Raw genomic sequence first — 18,062 nt, forward strand, 5'->3', positions numbered from 1 at the left:
CCAAGCTTAGGCTTTTGGCCTAACTTGGTAGTCGATCAGTATCCTGGAGGGTAGTCGGGATCCTGAGGAGCAGGCATCCACTCATCCCACTGTTGAGGCTCCTCCTCTGCCTCTGCAGCAGCCTGAGCATTCCGGTAGGTGATGATGTCCGCAGGCATAATCCTATATCCGCCCCTGGCAACAGAATCAAACAAAGCAGGTGTAGGCAATGGAATAATATCATGAGTTTTAACGCTGAAGACCAGATTATAAGGAATAGGGATGTTAGGATAATCTCGTGCAGGAAAATGATGGTGCTCCATGGCTGCACGGTCTAGGTAAACCTTGGTCAGAGGATAATCATGATGGCGTATCTCAACATTAAAGTGAGCCTCCAAACGAGTAGCAAAAATCCCACCATGTATTTCACCCTGGGATTTATTAAGATGGAGGCTACGAGCCATAATAGCTCCCAAGCTATGAGTGTTGTCGCCCTCTAGTGCCCGTCGTAACACAGCAAAGTCTGGTGCGCTGAGCGCACCTACTTTATTTCTAGCAAGCAAACACTTAGCAACAAATAAAGCAAAATAATGTACGACAGGCAAGTGTATGCTAGCAACAGTGGTGGCTGACACCCCTCTCTCATCCCCCACTGTCAAAGTGCGATAAAAGTCCTCAAACCCGGTTGGCCCAGGCTCAGATAAACTCCCATCAGAAGGGATCAAGCATATGTCACAAAATTCAGTAAGTGGTATCTGATGGTTTTCGGCATATAAATCAAAGCTCACTTCAAGAGGATTATTCCTAGGCAGGAAAGTAAAACTTTGAACAAAGATGTTTGTGAGGATTTGATACTGTTCGCACTCATCTGCTATGAAGTCGGTGAGGCCGACATTAGCAGCATATTGTGTGAACTCCTAAAGGATTCCAGCCTCTTCCATGAACTGAGTGTGCGGCCATTCGCACGGCCGCACCTCCGCCAACCTCCGAGGGTGGATATCACTGTCAGAAGACTCCCTAATAAAACCCTTGGAGTTCTTCTTAGAAGCAAACTTCCTAAAGATATTCATGATTTTCCTATGAACAAAAATCTGAAATTTTAATCCACAAATTTTTCTCAATAAAACTTCACAAAATTGATAGCAACTACTCATAGGGATACATAGAGGCCATAGCAAGTATTCAAACTACTTAGAACTCTAAGAATTTAACATGCAAGCTCATCTACAGTAGCACCAAGAGTAGCTAATTATTCAAAATATAAACCACTAAAACAAAAACTAATTGAACAAACAGTGGAGTCACATACCAAGCAACAATTTCCCGAAACAGTTTTGGAAATGGAGCTTCGAGCAAAGAGATTGAAATCTGCGGGTTTGAGAGCAAGAACACGGGAGAGAGAGCAATGGAGATTTTGTCTGGAGGTAAGTGATGATGTGGGCTAAAGAGATAAGTGAGGGGGCCCACGTGGGGACCACAACCCACCAGGGCGCGCCTGGGGGTCCTGGTGCGCCCAGGTGGGTTGTGCCCACCTGGTGCACCTCCCTCTGATATTATTTGCAATAGAAATTTAGAAATATTCAGAAAAAATCATATTAAGTTTTCAGAGAATTCTGAGAACTTTTATTTTTGGGTCATTTTTTTATTGCATGGGAAATTCAGAAAACAGACAAAACATGGCATTTCATTTTATTTAACTAATAAAAACAAAAAATAAAAAGTAAGGACAGAAGGTAGTGCTTACTAAATTCATCAACTTCATACCCCTTAAAAATGATTCATTAATAAGGTTGATCAGGTCTTATTAACAACCACTTTCGATTAGCATGAAACCGAAGAACTTTTGTAAATCACTAAGTTACCTCGATGGGGATATGAATGTCCCCAGCAATAAGCATTTCATATTTCTTTTTGACAGTAGGTAGAGGTAAATGAAAACTTCCAATAGTGATTGTCGGAGATTTTTCAATAACATTAATAGAATTCACTTGGAATTGTTTCTTCGAAAAGTGCACCGTATGCTCATTACCATTAATATGAAAAGTGCATTGCTTTTATTGCAATCAATAACAGCCCCTGCAGTATTCAAGAAGGGTCTACCAAGGATAATCGACATGTTGTCGTCCTCGGGCATCTCAAGTATAACAAAGTCAGTCAAAATAGTAACATTAGCAACAACAATGGGCACATCCTCACAGATACCGATAGGTATGGCAGATGATTTGTCAGCCATTTGCAACGATATTTCAGTAGGTGTGAGTTTATTCAAGTCAAGTCTTCTATATAAAGAGAAAGACATAACACTAACACCGGCTCCTAAATCACACAAAGCAATTTTCACATAATTCTTTTTGATGGAGCAAGGTATAGTTGGTATTCCCAGATCTCCAAGTTTTTTAGGTACTCCATCTTTAAAAGTATAATTAGCAAGCATAGTGGAGATTTCAGCTTCCGGTATTTTTCTCTTATTAGTGATGATATCTTTCATATACTTTGCATAAGGAGGCATTTTCAAGATATCAGTCAAGCGAGTACACAAAAAGACTGGCCTCGGCATTTCAGCAAAGCGTTCAAATTCTTCAGCATCCTTCTTTTTAGTTGACTTGGGTGGAAAAGGCATAGGTTTTTGAACCCACGGTTCTCTTTCTTCACCGTGTTTTCTAGCAACAAAGTCTCTTTTATCATACCTTTTATTCTTAGGTTGTGGGTTATCAAGATCAACAGGTGGTTCTATCTCAACATCATTATCTGGTTCTTTTTGATTGTTTGGTTGAGCATCTTCATGAACATTAGCATTATCTTTTTCATTATCACTAGGTGGATGTTCATTACCAGATTGAGTTTCAGCATCTGAGATAGAAGTTTCATTATCATTAGCAGGAGGTTTTTCTATTTCAGGTTCACTAGAAGCATGCAAAGTCCTATCATTTTTCTTCTTCTTTTTCTTTTTAGGACTAGGTGCACTAGTGTTATTTATTTGTGAGTCTTGTTCAATTCTCTTTGGGTGTCTTCAGGATAAAGTGGTTCCTGAGTCATTTTACATCCTCTAGTTGCAACTCTAAAAACAAAGTCATTTATATTATGATTCATTTCATCCAGCAACTCTCTTTGAGAATTAGCAACTTGTTCTAACTGAGTTTGAACCATATAAGCATGTTTTCCAACACCTCTAACATCATTTGAAATTCTAAATGGCAAGTCACTCAAGCGAGCAATCATATCAGAATTATATTTCAATTGTTTCATAACATTTGCATTGAAGTGATCTTGTTTTCTAATGTAGTTTTCAAACTCATAAAGGCATTGGCTAGGATCCATATTGTGAGGATTATCATTATCATTGAACTTCATTAGAGAATTTACCTCTGCCACCTTAGGCAGTGGTGGTGTATTAAGCCCATGTATTTCTTCAATAGGAGGTAAATTTTTAACATCCTCAGCTTTAATACCCTTTTCCTTCATGGATTTCTTTGCCTCTTGCATATCTTCAGGACTGAGATATAATATACCCCTCTTCTTTGGAGTGGGTTTAGCCGGCGGTTCAGGAAGAGTCCAATCATCATAATTTTTCAATATGTTATTCAATAGTTCTTCAGCCTGCTCAACAGTTCGTTCCCTGAAAACACAACCAGCACAACTATCTAGGAAGTCCCTAGAAGCATCGGTTAGTCCATTATAGAAGATATCAAGTATTTCATTTTTCTTAAGAGGATGATCAGGCAAAGCATTAAGTAATTGGAAAAGCCTCCCCCAAGCTTGTGGGAGACTCTCTTCTTTAATTTGCACAAAGCTAAATATTTCCTGTAAGGCAGCTTGTTTCTTATGAGCAGGAAAATATTTTTCAGAGAAGTAATAAATCATATCCTAGGGACTACACACACAACCAGGAGTAAGAGTATTGTACCAAGCTTTAGCATCACCCTTTAATGAGAAAGGAAATAATTTGAGAATAGAGTAATAGCAAGTTTTCTCATCATGAGTAAAAAGGGTGGCTATGTCATTCAACTTAGTAAGATGTGCCACAACAGTTTCAGTTTCATAACCATGGAAAGGATCAGATTCAACCAAAGTAATTAACTCTGGGTCGACAGAGAATTCATAATCCTTATCATCAATAAAGATAGGTGAGGTAGCAAAATTAAGATCATATTTCATTCTAGCATTCAAAGATTTTTCTTTGTACTTGCATAACAATTTCTCTAAATCATCTATATCCTTACAAGCAAGAATATCTCTAGATGTCTCCTCATTCATAGCATAACCTTCCGGTACCTTAGGCAATTCATATCTAGGAAGGCTAGTTCTAGCAGGAGTTTCATGAGTTTTAGTTTCAAGCTCATCATCAGATTCAACAGCATCATGTTGTATTACTCTAGCAATTTGTTCATCAAGAAATTCACCAAGTGGCACATCATCATTATGAAGCATGGTACTAGCAACATCATAAGCATTATCCATAGCAGAAGTAGCATCATCGATAACTTGTGACATATTAGAATTGATAACATGTGGTGGTGTTGCAAGTTTGCTCATAACAGAAGGTGAATCTAAAGCAGAACTGGATGGCAGTTCCTTACCTCCCCTCGTCTTACAGGGATAAATCTTAGTCTTCGGATCCTTCAAGTTCTTCATAGTGATAATATGATAATAATCCCAAGTGACTCAACAAATATAGCTATGCTCCCCGACAATGGCGCCAGAAAAAGGTCCTGATAACCCAGAAGTATAGGGGATCGCAACAGTTTTCGAGGGTAGAGTATTCAACCCAAATTTATAGATTCGACACAAGGGGAACCAAAGAATATTTATAAGTATTAGCAGCTGAGTTGTCAATTCAGCCACACCTGGAGATTAATTATCTGCAGCAACGTGATCAGTAGCAAAGTAATATGATAGTTTTGGTAGTAGTGACAGTAGCAATAGCAACGGTAACAGTGATAGCGGTAACTTTGTAGCAAATGTAACAGTGATGATAGCAGTAGTAACTTAGCAGAAACAATATAAGATAAATTTGTAGGCATTGGATCGGTGACTTGTTGGATGATATTCATCATGAGACAGTTATAACATAGGGCGATATGGCACTAGCTCTAGTTCGTCAATATAATGTAGGCATGTATTCCGTAAATAGTCATACGTGCTTATGGAAAGAACTTGCATGACATCTTTTGTCCTACCCTCCCGTGGCAGCGGGGTCCATATTGGAAACTAAGGGATATTAAGGCCTCCTTTTAATAGAGAACCGGAAGAAAGCATTAACACATAGTGAATACATGCACTCCTCAAACTACGGTCATCACCGCGAGTGGGCCCGACTATTGTCACTCCGGGGTTGCCGGATCATAACACGTAGTAGGTGACTATAACTTGCAAGAGCGGATCTAAAACATGGATATAATTGTGATAACATAAACGGTTTAGATCTGAAATCATGGTACCTGGGCCCAAAGTGACAAGCATTAAGCATAGCAAAGTCAAAGCAACATCAATCTAAGAACATAGTTGACACTAGGGATCAAGCCCTAACAAAACTAACTCGATTACATGATGAATCTCATCCAACTCCTCACCGACCAGCGAGCCTACGAAGGAATTACTCACTCCCGGTGGGGAGCATCATGGAATTGGCGATGGAGAAGGGTTGGTGATGACGAAGAACGAAGATCCCCCTCTCTGGAGCCCCAAACAGACTCCAAATCTGGCCTCCAGATGAAGAACAGGAGGTGACGGCGGCTTCGTCTCGTGGATCACGATAATTCTTTCTCCCTGATTTTTCTGGAAAAATAGGATTTTATAGCGTCAGTTTCAGGGTCTGCGGGGCCACCAGATGGGGACAACCCACCTGGGCATGCGTGGTGAGGGGGGCGCGCCCTGCTTTTATTGTATAAAAATTCCTCACAAAGTTTCGTTCCATTCTGAGAACTTTTATTTCTGCACAAAAACAACACCATGGTAGTTCTGGTGAAAACAGCGTCAGTCTGGGGTTAGTTTCATTCAAATCATGCAAATTAGAGACCAAAACAAGAGGAAAAGCGTTAGGAAAAGTAGATACATTGGAGACGTATCACAGCCCTCCACGGGGTCGTCCTGTTCATCCAGCCCTCCACGGGGTCTTGTTCATCCACCCCCAACCGGCTCGATCGGGGTCCTCTTCATCTAGCGGCAACGGCCTCTACTACCACGGGGTCCTCTTCACCCAACCCCCCATCGGGAACTGTTCATCCACCCCCCCCCCCAAAAAAAAACACTCACTGTTCATCAAGGGAAGGAGGCAGCAGGGTTCGATCGGCTTCAGTTAGCAGCAGTAGCGAAGGAATCGCTCGATCAGGTTCAGTTAACAGCCAGATCGATCGATCACTCGGGTTCAGTAACGCGTAGCCTGAAGTGCAATCGCTCGGGTTCAGTAGGCGAACGCCTCGCTCGGGTTCAGTTAGAGCCCAACGCCTCGCACCCACGTGCGTACGCGTATTAGAGAAACACGCATTGCTCGGCCCCTGACCACCCACCGTAACTGGGACCTCCCCGATACTTCCCTCGCCCTCGCTTCTACCACGGTTTTTTCCGTCATGGACGACCCAAAGAATGTCATGCAGCTACGTCTCCGGCCCACCCAGGACGAAAAGCCCATTTTCTGTCATGATTTTTTGTCATAGAAGTAGGATCCCACCACATCTATGATGATACCGGGTTTTGTCACAATTATCGTCATAGAAGTGTCATAAGCATGACAGAAAAAAATCGTTTGGCCCAAAATGTCACGGATGTGTCTTTTTTTGTAGTGGATAGTGAGACGAACCCATTGTTTGTCCCTCTAACATATATTCCAGAGAAGATGGCAACACATCTTGAGGGTAGTGATACAACCCCAAAGTCATGTCTTGATGTAGTGTCGAACTTCCTCGGTGACACAAGCTCGATGAAGTCGCCGCCTGAATCTGTTCGACTTCTTCAGTCTGAAATTCAAGCAGAAAGACATGCTTCCGCTCAAATCCGATTGGAACTCCAATGTCTATGCAAGATTAACCATAAGTACAGGACATCTATTGATGCTATGCAGCTTGAGTTGGTGGATATAAGCGTCAAACAAGCGCAGTCTCATCAGGTTGCTAAGCTGCTTGCGTTGCAGCTCCTAGGCCGGGCTAACCTTTATTGAACTGTGTTGAAGTGCTATCGGTTCTATCTATTATTTTGTCATCATGTTTACTTCCATTGGTGGTGACCAACCCAGTTTATGGAATCTGCAGTCTGGTTGCCCTTTATTATCACTGGCGGCAAACTTTGATGCCCAAGGGGTGTAATATGCTGTGATTTCTTTGTTGTATAGTCTAGGTTTATTCTTCGTCACGATGCTGTAATTTATTTGCTATTTATGCTCTCATCGCTCTGAGAAAAGGTCGTAATCTTCTATCGAAGCGCAATGAGCCAATAGGTTAGGTTTATATAAAAATAATTTCGATACTAAAACTAGCCGGCCGCCAAACACTATTACGGGCCGAACCATGGGCCTACAATCATCTTGGGCCATTAGTTAGGTCTAGACTTACTCTGGCCCACTATTAGTTTCGGGCCTTTACAAGGTCGACTAAACCGCTTGCCTTAATTGGGCCAGAAAATTAAATAGGCTTTTAACAGGCTGAGATCTAGATTGAGCCTTAATTGTGACAAACAAATATGGTCCGACAACAGGCTATAATATACATCGGCCCATTATTGGCCCATTTGTATGACGGGCCATTAACAAGCTGAAATGTTTTTGGGCCTTGGCTGACCCAATTACATGACGGGCAGGAAGCATGCTGGATGTATAATGGGCCAAAATTAGGCCCAACACTATCAAGGGACTTTAATGGGCCGGTAGGCAGTTTGGGCTAGAAAACATCCACGAAGACTACGGGTCGTTAAGAGGCTGAAAGTAACTAACCAGAATTAGGCCCAGATGCAACTCGGGCCCTTAAATGGCCGAAAGTGAAACCGGGCCGAAAGAGGCCCATATGTAGACAGGGTCGCTGATAGGCCGAAACTAATATCTGGCTGAACTGTTAAACGGGCCATTAAGAGGCCAAAGAGCAAATGAGGCCCCCAATGGGCCCGATGGCACAATAGCTGTTAAAGGGTAGTATCTGTTATGGGCCATAATTTGGCGCAAGATATGAAAGTCAGTTAATGGGCCGGATCTGATATGGACCCTAATTTGGCCCAAACTATTGCAGGCTGTTAATGGGTTGGATCTGATATGGGCCGTAAACTGGCCCAGAATTTGCAGTCCTTTAACGAATCATATCTGATGTGGGCCATAATTTGGTCCAGAAAATGTTAGGTTGTTAATGGGCTCGCCCATTAGATCTGATGAAATCTTGTGGGCCTGTTCTTGGGTCAGCTTTTAAACTTATATGAGCCTCTATTGGACCGTCCCATGTGTCAATGTTTCATTGGCGACTCTTGTCCAATGGACAGTTGACATCTGTACTAACACTGAGCTGACATGTGGATCGTCGGTGAATGGGAATTTTACACGTGGAAACTTGCCATTGGTCCAGGCTGTTAACGGGTTATCAGATCCAAACTGGAACACGATAGCTTAACGGTGACCCGTTATGGTGGATGCCACGTGTCGGTTACCCTTGACGAAAGCACTTCTATGACGCGCGATTTATCGTCATGGAAGTGGACACTTCTATGATGATAATTTTGGTAATGTCATGGAACACTTGTACGACAGCACAAGTATAACTATCTTGATTCTGTCATAAAATCGTCATGGATGTACATGCATGACAGAAAACGTGACCTACTATGACAAACATGTATCATCATGGAAGTGTATTTTTTTGTAGTGGTGTGAGTTTATTCAAATCAAGTCTTTGTATAAAGAGAAAGACATAACACTAACACCAGCTCCTAAATCACACAAAGCGATTTTGACATAATTTCTTTTGATGGAGCAAGGTATAGTTGGCATTCCTGGATCTTCAAGTTTTTAAGGTACTTCATCTTTAAAAGAATAATTAGCAAGCATGGTGGAGATTTCAGCTTCAGGTATCTTTCTTTTATTAGTGACAATTTCTTTCATGTATTTAGCATAGGGGGCATCTTTAAAATATCAGTTAAGCGGGTACGCAAAAAGACTACCCTAAGCATTCCAGCAAAGCATTCAAATTCTTCATCATCTTTTTTCTTAGTTGGTTTAGGTGGAAAGGGCATGGGTTTTCTCTTTCTTTACCGTGTTTTCTAGCAACGAAGTCTCTCTTATCAAATCTTTTATTTTTAGGTTGTGGGTTATCAAGATCAACAACATAATCTATCTTGACATCATTACCTGGTTCTTTATCATTGTGTGGTTGGGTGTCTTCATGAACATCATCATTATCTTTTTCATTATCACTAGGTGAATGTTCATTACCAGATTGAGTTTTAGCATCTGAGATAGAGACATCATTGTTATCTTCAGAAGGTTCTTCTATTTCATTGAAGTGATCTTGTTTTCTAATGTAATTATCAAATTCATAAAGGCATTTGCTAGGATGTTTATTGTAAGGGATGTCACCTTCATCAAACTTTAATAAAGAATTTACCTCTACCACCTGTGGAGGTGGCGTGTCAAGTTCGTGTATTTCTTCAATAGGAGGTAATTTTTTACACCTTCAGCTTTAATACCTTTTTCCTTCATACATTTCTTTGCCTCTTGCATATCTTTAGGACTGAGAAAATAAGATACCCCTCTTCTTCGGAGTGGGTTTAGGCGGTGGTTCAGGAAGAGTCCAATCATCATAATTCTTCAATATATTATTCAATAATTCCTCAGCTTGGTCAATAGTTCGTTCACTGGAAAACATAACCAACACAACTATCTAGGAAGTCCCTAGAAGCAGCGGTTAGTCCATTATAGAAGATATCAAGTATTTTATTTTTCTTAAGAGGATGTTCAGGAAAAGCATTAAGCAATTGGAGAAGCCTCCCCCAAGCTTGTGGGAGACTCTCTTCTTCAATTTGCACAAAGTTAAATATTTCCTGTAAGGCAGCTTGTTTCTTATGAGCAGGAAAATATTTTTTAGAGAAGTAATATATCATATCATGGGAACTACGCACACAACCAGGATCAAGAGTATTGTACCATATCTTAGCATCACCCTTTTATGAGAATGGAAATAACTTGAGGATATAGTAATAGCAAATTTTCTCATCATGAGCAAAAAGGGTGGCTATATCATTCAATTTAGTAAGATGTGCCACAACAGTTTCAGTTTCATAGCCATGGAAAGGATCAGATTCAACCAAAGCAATTAACTCTGGGTCGACAGAGAATTCTTAATCCTTATCGGTAACAAAGATAGGTGAAGTAGCAAACTTAGGATCACATTTCATTCTAGCATTCAAAGATTTTTCTTCCAGTTTGCATAATAATTTCTTAAGATCATCTCTATCATTGCAAGCAAGAAAGTCTCTAGCTATCTCCTCATCCATAACATAACCCTCGGGTATCTTAGGCATTTTAAATCTAGGAGAGCTAGGTCTAACAGGGTTTCAAGATTTTTAGTTTCAAGAACTTCATCGGTTACAGTAATTTCATCATTTTCAGCATTCTCAATATCTTTAGCTCTAACAAGTTGTTCATCAAGAAATTCACCTAGTGGCACATTATGATCAAGCAAGGTACCAACATCATTCATAGCAGAAGTAGCATCATCAATAACTTGTGACATATCAGGATTAATAGCATGTGGTGGTGTTGCAAGTTTACTCATAACAAAAGGCGAATCAAGTACAGAGCTAGATGGCAGTTCCTTACCTCTCCTCGTCTTAGAGGGGAAAATCTTGGTTCTTGTATCTTTCAGATTCTTCATAGTGATAATAATCCCAAGTGACTCAACAAATATAGCTATGCTCCCGGCAACAGCGCCAAAAAAGGTCTTGATAACGCACAAGTATAGGAGGTCGCAACAGTTTTCGAGGGGGGATTATTCAACCCAACTTTATAGATTCAACACAAGGGGAGCCAAAGAATATTTGTAAGTATTAGCCGTTGAGTTGTCAATTTAACCACACCTGGAAATTAAATATCTGCAACAAGGTGATCAGTAGCACAGTAGTATGATAGTTTGATAGCAGCGGTAACAGTAACGGTGGTAACGGTAACAGTAGTAATGGTTTTGTAGCAGTTGTAGTAGTAGCAATAGCAATAGTAACTTAGCAAGAGCAGTATGTGGAAAACTCGCAGGCATTGGATCAGTGCATTCTTTGGATGATATTCATCATATAACAGTCATAACCTAGGGCGTCACAGAACTAGCTCCAGTTCATAAATATAATGTAGGCATGCATTCCGTAAATAGTCATACGTGCTTATGGAAAAGAACTTGCATGACATCTTTTGTCCTACCCTCCTGTGGCAGCGGGGTCCATAATGAAACTAAGGGATATTAAGGCCTCCTTTTAATAGAGAACTGGAACAAAGCATTAACACATAGTGAATACATGAACTCCTCAAACTACGGTCATCACCGGAAAGTATCCCAATTATTGTCACACTGGGGTTTACGGATCATAACACGTAATAGGTGCAAATAACTTGCACGATCGGATCTAGAACATAGATATAATGGTGAAAACATAAACAGTTCAGATCTAAAATCATGGCACCCGGGACCTAGTGACAAGCATTAAGCATAGCAAAGTCATAGCAACATCAATCTCAAAACATAGTGGATACTAGGGATCAAGCCCTAACAAAACTAACTCGATTACATGATGAATCTCATCCAACTCCTCACCGACCAGCAAGCCTACGAAGGAATTACTCACTCCCGGTGGGGAGCATCATGGAATTGGTGATGGAGAGTGGTTGGTGATGATGAAGATCGAAGATCCCCCTCTCCGGAGCCCCGAACGGGCTCCAGATCTGGCCTCCCGATGAAGAATAGGAGGTGGCGGCGGCTCCGTATCGTGAAACGTGATGAAGCTTTCTCTCCTATTTTTTCTCTAAGAATAGGATTTTATAGTGTCGGAGTTTGGGTCACCGGAGCCCCGAGGGCCCCACAACCCACCAGGGCGCCAGAGGGGGTGGGCGCGCCCTGGTGTCTTGTGTCCACCTGCCCCCCTCCAGTGGGTCTTGGCTCCATAATTTATTATATATTCTGAAACAATTCTCCAAAAAGTTTCGTCAAATTTTGAGAACTTCTATTTCTGCACAAAAAACAACGCCATGGTAGTTCTGCTGAAAACAACGTCAGTCCGGGTTAGTTTCATTCAAATCATGCAAATTAGAGTCCAAAACAAGAGCAAATGCGTTAGAAAAAGTAGATATGATGGAGATGTATCGGCATCTAGGGCGACCGAGTGCGGTATTGTAGCGGTGTCATGGGGAGGAGCGCCCATAGTCAAGCCCCGGTGTCGTGGAATTGTCACGGCAGATGTCCTTAGTGTGAGGACTTAGTCGCGAGGCCAATGCATCTATGTGGTAGCTTGAGAGGGGTTGATCGGGACGAGAGACGCGAGGCGGATCATCACACAAGATGAGGATTTGGACAGCTTCGGGCCCCGGGAAACATCATTCGGAATAGCCCTACATGCTGTTTATGGCTAGGTCTCATTATGCTCATGAGGGAGTCACCGCATAAGCCGGCTCCCCCTTTGTGTCTAGCCCTAGATACTGTTTCTTGTTGCTTGTCCCTCTTTGGGGAGCCCTGCCCCTCCTTATATATGTTGAAGGGGCGGGTTACATGTGGAGTCCTATTAGGATTAGGATTACTCTATTACAAGTGGAGTTCTAGTCTTGCTTCCTTTGTAGGAGAATATTCCTTGTGCTTTCCTCATAAATCGGCCCACCATTAACATGAGCCGGCCTTCTGGGCCTTGGGCCTTGTCATCCATCTGACCCGCCCGCCGGGTTACTATGAGCCGCCAAGATCGGGCGGGTTACCTGTGAATCACCAAGCTCCGGGCGGGTCATACATCTGGCGGTTTACACTGCGGGGTAAATCCCCGACATTAGCCCCCGGTTTAATTTGGATTTTTATCCATGTTAAACTGATCTGCAACATAAACACAAGAGCAAATTTAATAGGTTGTACTCCGGGTTAAATATTCTTGTAAGCCGGCACCTGATCATCCTTAAGTCCTTGACATTTCCTCCTGGATATGTATCCATGATCTCATAGCAAATCTCCTTAGCAGATATGTCCCAATTTTACCAATGCAAAAAATCCAGATACTTCCTTTGAGAAATCCGGGTCAACAGGCCAGCTTCAGAGTCAATTTGCTGACATTGGTCTCTTGTTGAGAAATATTATAAGAAATAATCCATTTGAGTTGGTTTCCAAAGCTCCGGCTTAATAAACGTATTGGACTCAAGATTCATCTGGTGATCCGCCGGTTTAAAGATGTAGAGGCTAGCTAGTTATAACTGTCAAAATTGCCGGATTGTAAATATTGATAGTACCGGGTCATAACTGTTGCCGACGCCGGGTCATAATTATTGGTGACACTGGATCATGATTGTTGCAAACACCGGGTCAATCTGACCTGCTCAAAACTAAGAATTTGAAGATTTTCCCCCCTTATATGCATATCACCTGTAGCCCCCAAGTGCCGGGTTGTCATGCTTGCAGCAACCTGGGACTTGTAATTGCCTTATACTCATGAAAACTTCAACCAGTGTAGCCCCCAAGGGCCGGGTCTTTACGCAATAATGAGCAAGGACTTTGTAGATATAACCATGTAAACTTGAACAACAACGTGTAGGCCCCAAGGGCCGGCTTAGTAAGATAATACTGAGCTGGGACTTTGTATATGATTCATTGATAATAACATCATATGATGTAATATCCACCATGGGGCTTGAATCCACGTCCACAAGGTTAAGAGCTTTGTACTCTACCAACTGAGTAGTGGATCTTTCAATATAATGGAATAAAACTTGTGTACCTTGAACTTTTGACAGGAGCAATTGGTAGCCCCCAAGGGCCGGCTCATTACAATGTGATGAGTCGGGTCTTCAATAAGATGAGCAAAAAATGACTTTGCATTAGCCCCCAAGTGCCATGGTGCATGCTGGCAGTGACATGGGACTTGCATATTTGATGTAATCTCAATTTGAATAATGTAGCCCCCAAGTGCCAGGTCGTAAGCCTGCAGCGACTCGGGACTATTCCTTCCATTGTAGAATAAATCATATCTATTGATAAAATATAGCCATTGCACCAAAGCGACTTTGAATACCTCATTTGTTGATAAGTAAATCCGGAGTTTAAATATCCGGCGGCTCTTGGCCGATGGCGATTTAATACGCCTCCATTGTAAGCCGGAATTTTTATAACCCGGTGGCTTATAGCCTTTGAGAAAATCAAGAATTGATAACCCTTTTGAGACACCAATTTCAATCTTTGATGATGGGCTTGAACTTAATCATTTATGTAAGTCATAGCTCTGTAAATCCCTCTGTTGGAAAAGGCAGTGCCTAGGAGGCGCTTAGGCACGCCTAGGCGCTAGGCGATGGGCAAACGCCTCGCCTAGGGCATAAATGGAAGTCTAGGCAGAGCAAGCAAGGAATTGTCTACCCAAGTGAAGAATCATGCCATATTGCACTAGTATACCGAACAAACCATATTCCAATGGGAGTGGCTGGAAATTAACTTATTTATTTGCCCTAAATTAATATCTACACACATATAATACTCGCAAATACATCCTGATAGTAAAACTATATTACCGCCTAGGCCGCGCCTAGTGCGCTTAAGCACCGCCTAGGCACTAGGCGATGGCCAACCGCCTCGCTTACGCCTACCGCTTTTTCCAACCTTGGTAAATCCTGCACAGAGTTTAAACAACATATGCCCTGGCGACTTAACGTCAAAAGCCAGGGCGGGTAAGCACCCAAATGTAGTCTTATCCTGCACACAAGTAGATCACAAGATCCCTATGATCCTTTGAATGATACCGCCGGTTTATGTGACCCGGACGGTGAGGGTGAGAACCCAATTCTGTAAAAGCCGGCACATATGATATTTGTGACAACTCAAATACTTGTGATTACAAAAAACTGTATAAGAAATAGATAAAACTTTTGAGGCTTCTGATTCGAATACGATCAGTAAACCGTTCCAAGGGGTTTAAGCTAAGATTCAAATACGATCATATAGCCCCAGTGGCGTTGGCGTTGCCGATCAAAGTGGGTATCGACAGCTATGTTCTCTTTGGTTCGAATACGACCTATATTTGAACAGGAAGCCCCCAAATGACCTTAAGAGTTGTTTAGCGACGCTGATTCGAATACGATCCACGTCGATTCCCAAAGGGGTTGAGCTATGATTCGGATACAATCAAGAAGCCCCCAAGTAGGTTCAGCAGTTTGCCAATCAAAAGGGTATCGATAGCTATGTTCTCTTTGGTTCGAATACGACCTATGTTTGAACAGGAAGCCCCCAAATGACCATAGAAGCAGGGTACTTGCGTTTGAGTTGTGCAACAGACTCTCTTTGGTCCCTTTAATTTTATCTGAGAACTCGAATTTTGCGAGAGATAAATTTTTGAACCGGAAATTCTTAAACCGGATATTGAGAGTTTCAAAGCTTTGTAAGAGAAAATTTTAACTTGAACCGGATTTTAATCCGGAATTCTTCTTTTTAAGCCGGACGGTCTTTAAATTTTCATCGATAGAGCAATAATCTCCGGGACCGGGTTATTTTTCCCTCCAATGACCCGGATTTTTTGAATGCATTTAAACCGGCCAATTCTGCCAAGTCATACCATTGTAGCCCCTAAGTCTCAAGACGACTCGAGGTGTTGGTTTGAGATTCTCCATATTTGACCATAGCAGAAGGTGTATATCATTGGCGTTGATAGCGCGATGTGAACCCACAGAAGGTTGAGGTGACTGCGGCGGGTTTATAAATGATCCCGTATGAGCCGTGTCAACAACTCGGCCAATGGTTCCTTCCAACTGGCTGTTTGAAGTTTAACCAAATTGTAGTAGCGGCGACTTGTGCACCTGCCCATTGAGCCATCCAGTGCAGACTGCGGCTGATAATACATGATAATTTGCCTCCAATTTGTTGGAAGAAAACCGGGCTTCCCAAGCAGTGACTTGCTCATACTCAATAAACAGCTCATGCAGACATGTGCGGCCCGGTGTGTTGATGTAGACCAGGCCGCGAGAGACGGATAGCAAAGACGACCGCAACATCAGAGGCGATATAGATAAATGAGTCGGCCACGGCGTTGTAAGCCGGTGCAGACGGGTGAGTCGGCCTTGGCGTGGTAAGCCGGTGCGGACGAGAGAATCGGCTGCGGCGTTGTAAGCCAGTGCGTACGAGAGGGTCGGCCGCGGTGTTGATGTAGCGGGGGTGACATCTTGCGCAGGATGAGCGCTAGTGCAAAAACAATGCTGGTGCATGCCCCTTCACAACACCCTTGCAATGAATAATGGTCCTGCGAAAAAATATCACAGACCAAAGTAACTGTTTTTCAAACAATGTAATATATGCTGATAAAATATATAGAAGGGATAGCACCTGGTAATTTGTTGGATGAGCACAGACGCTGATAACAAAAAGATTGATGAAATACCACTCCGCAAATGTCATAGTACTTGTAGTACTGTACCAAGTCTCCACATTTGGGTAGTAGTCCACCAATAATTAATCAAACCAGCTTTAACGTGATTGATCCAGTAATACTTTGCTTCTTGCTTTGACTGACTTTGACTGCCATTGACCTGCTGCAATTTTAATAGTAGCACTTGCCCACTGTGACTCCTGCCCAGGGCCAGGGATCAACCATGACGACCGGGTGCAGGGCGCCGGCAACAGTAGCCAGGTAATAGCCACTAGACTACACCACCGCTGCTCCTTATCTCCCAACCTTGTCTCCCTGACTCCAGTATATATGCGAGAAGGGTCCAACCAGTTCAATTTCAGAGTTTGGATGTGAACGATAGCCGCTCAAAGGCAGCAAAAGTGAACCGCCGCGGCGTGTTGCCAAGGCCGCGGAGTGGAGGTGCGGCACCTCGCGGAGACTGCAGTAAAGGCAGTCGTGGCTTGGCGACGAAGCGATGAGGTGCGGACGCACCGGCGGCTCATGACAGAAGTAGTGGCGGCTCAAAGCAGCAGCTTGGAGGCGGTATATATCAAAGGCGGCCCGCAGCGGCTCCCATCATCGCGTGAGGTGGTGGCGGCTCAAGGCATAGCGCGGCGCGCGGCGGCAACAACTCCAGAAAACGAGGCTTCGTCGGCGGAGGCCGCGGCCGGCTTGCAACAGAGGCTTGGGGCGACTCGGAGTGAAGACGACCGGCGAGGGCGGGCTGCAGCAGAACGGCACAGCGGCGGCTCACGGTCCGGCCGGCTCGGGGCTGCGGAACGCGGAAGTTCATCGACGGAGGGGCTACTCCGAGGTGGCCGGCCGTCGGAGGCGATTCAACGCGGAGACGAGGCCACGGCAGCGATGCAAGGGTGTGGCGGTTTAGCGCAGAGGTATAGTCAGCCCATGGCAAGGGTTACGCCGGCCACTTGATGTGGCAACAACTTGTTGGAGTAGTGGCTCAAGGGTACGGCAACGGCGGCTCGGGGGCGCTCTTGGCGGCTCAAAAACGAAGGCCAGGCCGGCAAAAGACTGGCGACTCGGGGGTCGGCTAACCCATGGCGTGTCTCATAGCCGTGGATGAGGCGGAAGTAGGGACGTTGGCCGTCTTGAGGCGCGGCGGCACAGGGGAGGCCGTGTGGGCCGTGAGGGCAGCTCAGAGCGAGGCCAAGCATTCGTCGCTCGAAACGGCGCGAGGCGAGCCCCATGGCGCAGAGGTACGGCGATTCCAGCAAGGCCTGAGTCCGCGCCCAGATCCCCTCCGGGTCGTTGTTGGTTTGATGAATCCAAGTCCGTGTCCTCCAGGTCGTGGCCCCCTACTGGCTGATTTGCTGGCTTCACGTGCATGTACGTGGTAGTGCTAGTTGACCTCCAGATCAATTAGACATCGGTCTTTGTGCAAATACTAGTGGTGCACTGGTGCTTGGGTTTTTACGTGGAGTTTGACTCTGATGCGTAAGTATGCAGCAGAATTGTCTCATGACTTGATGTATTGATAGTAGCAGTTTTCTCGA

The sequence above is a fragment of the Triticum urartu genome, chromosome 4A (assembly GCF_056163025.1).
Source record: "Triticum urartu cultivar PI428250 chromosome 4A, HENAU_Tu73, whole genome shotgun sequence".
In the NCBI taxonomy this organism is placed as follows: Eukaryota; Viridiplantae; Streptophyta; class Magnoliopsida; order Poales; family Poaceae; genus Triticum; species Triticum urartu.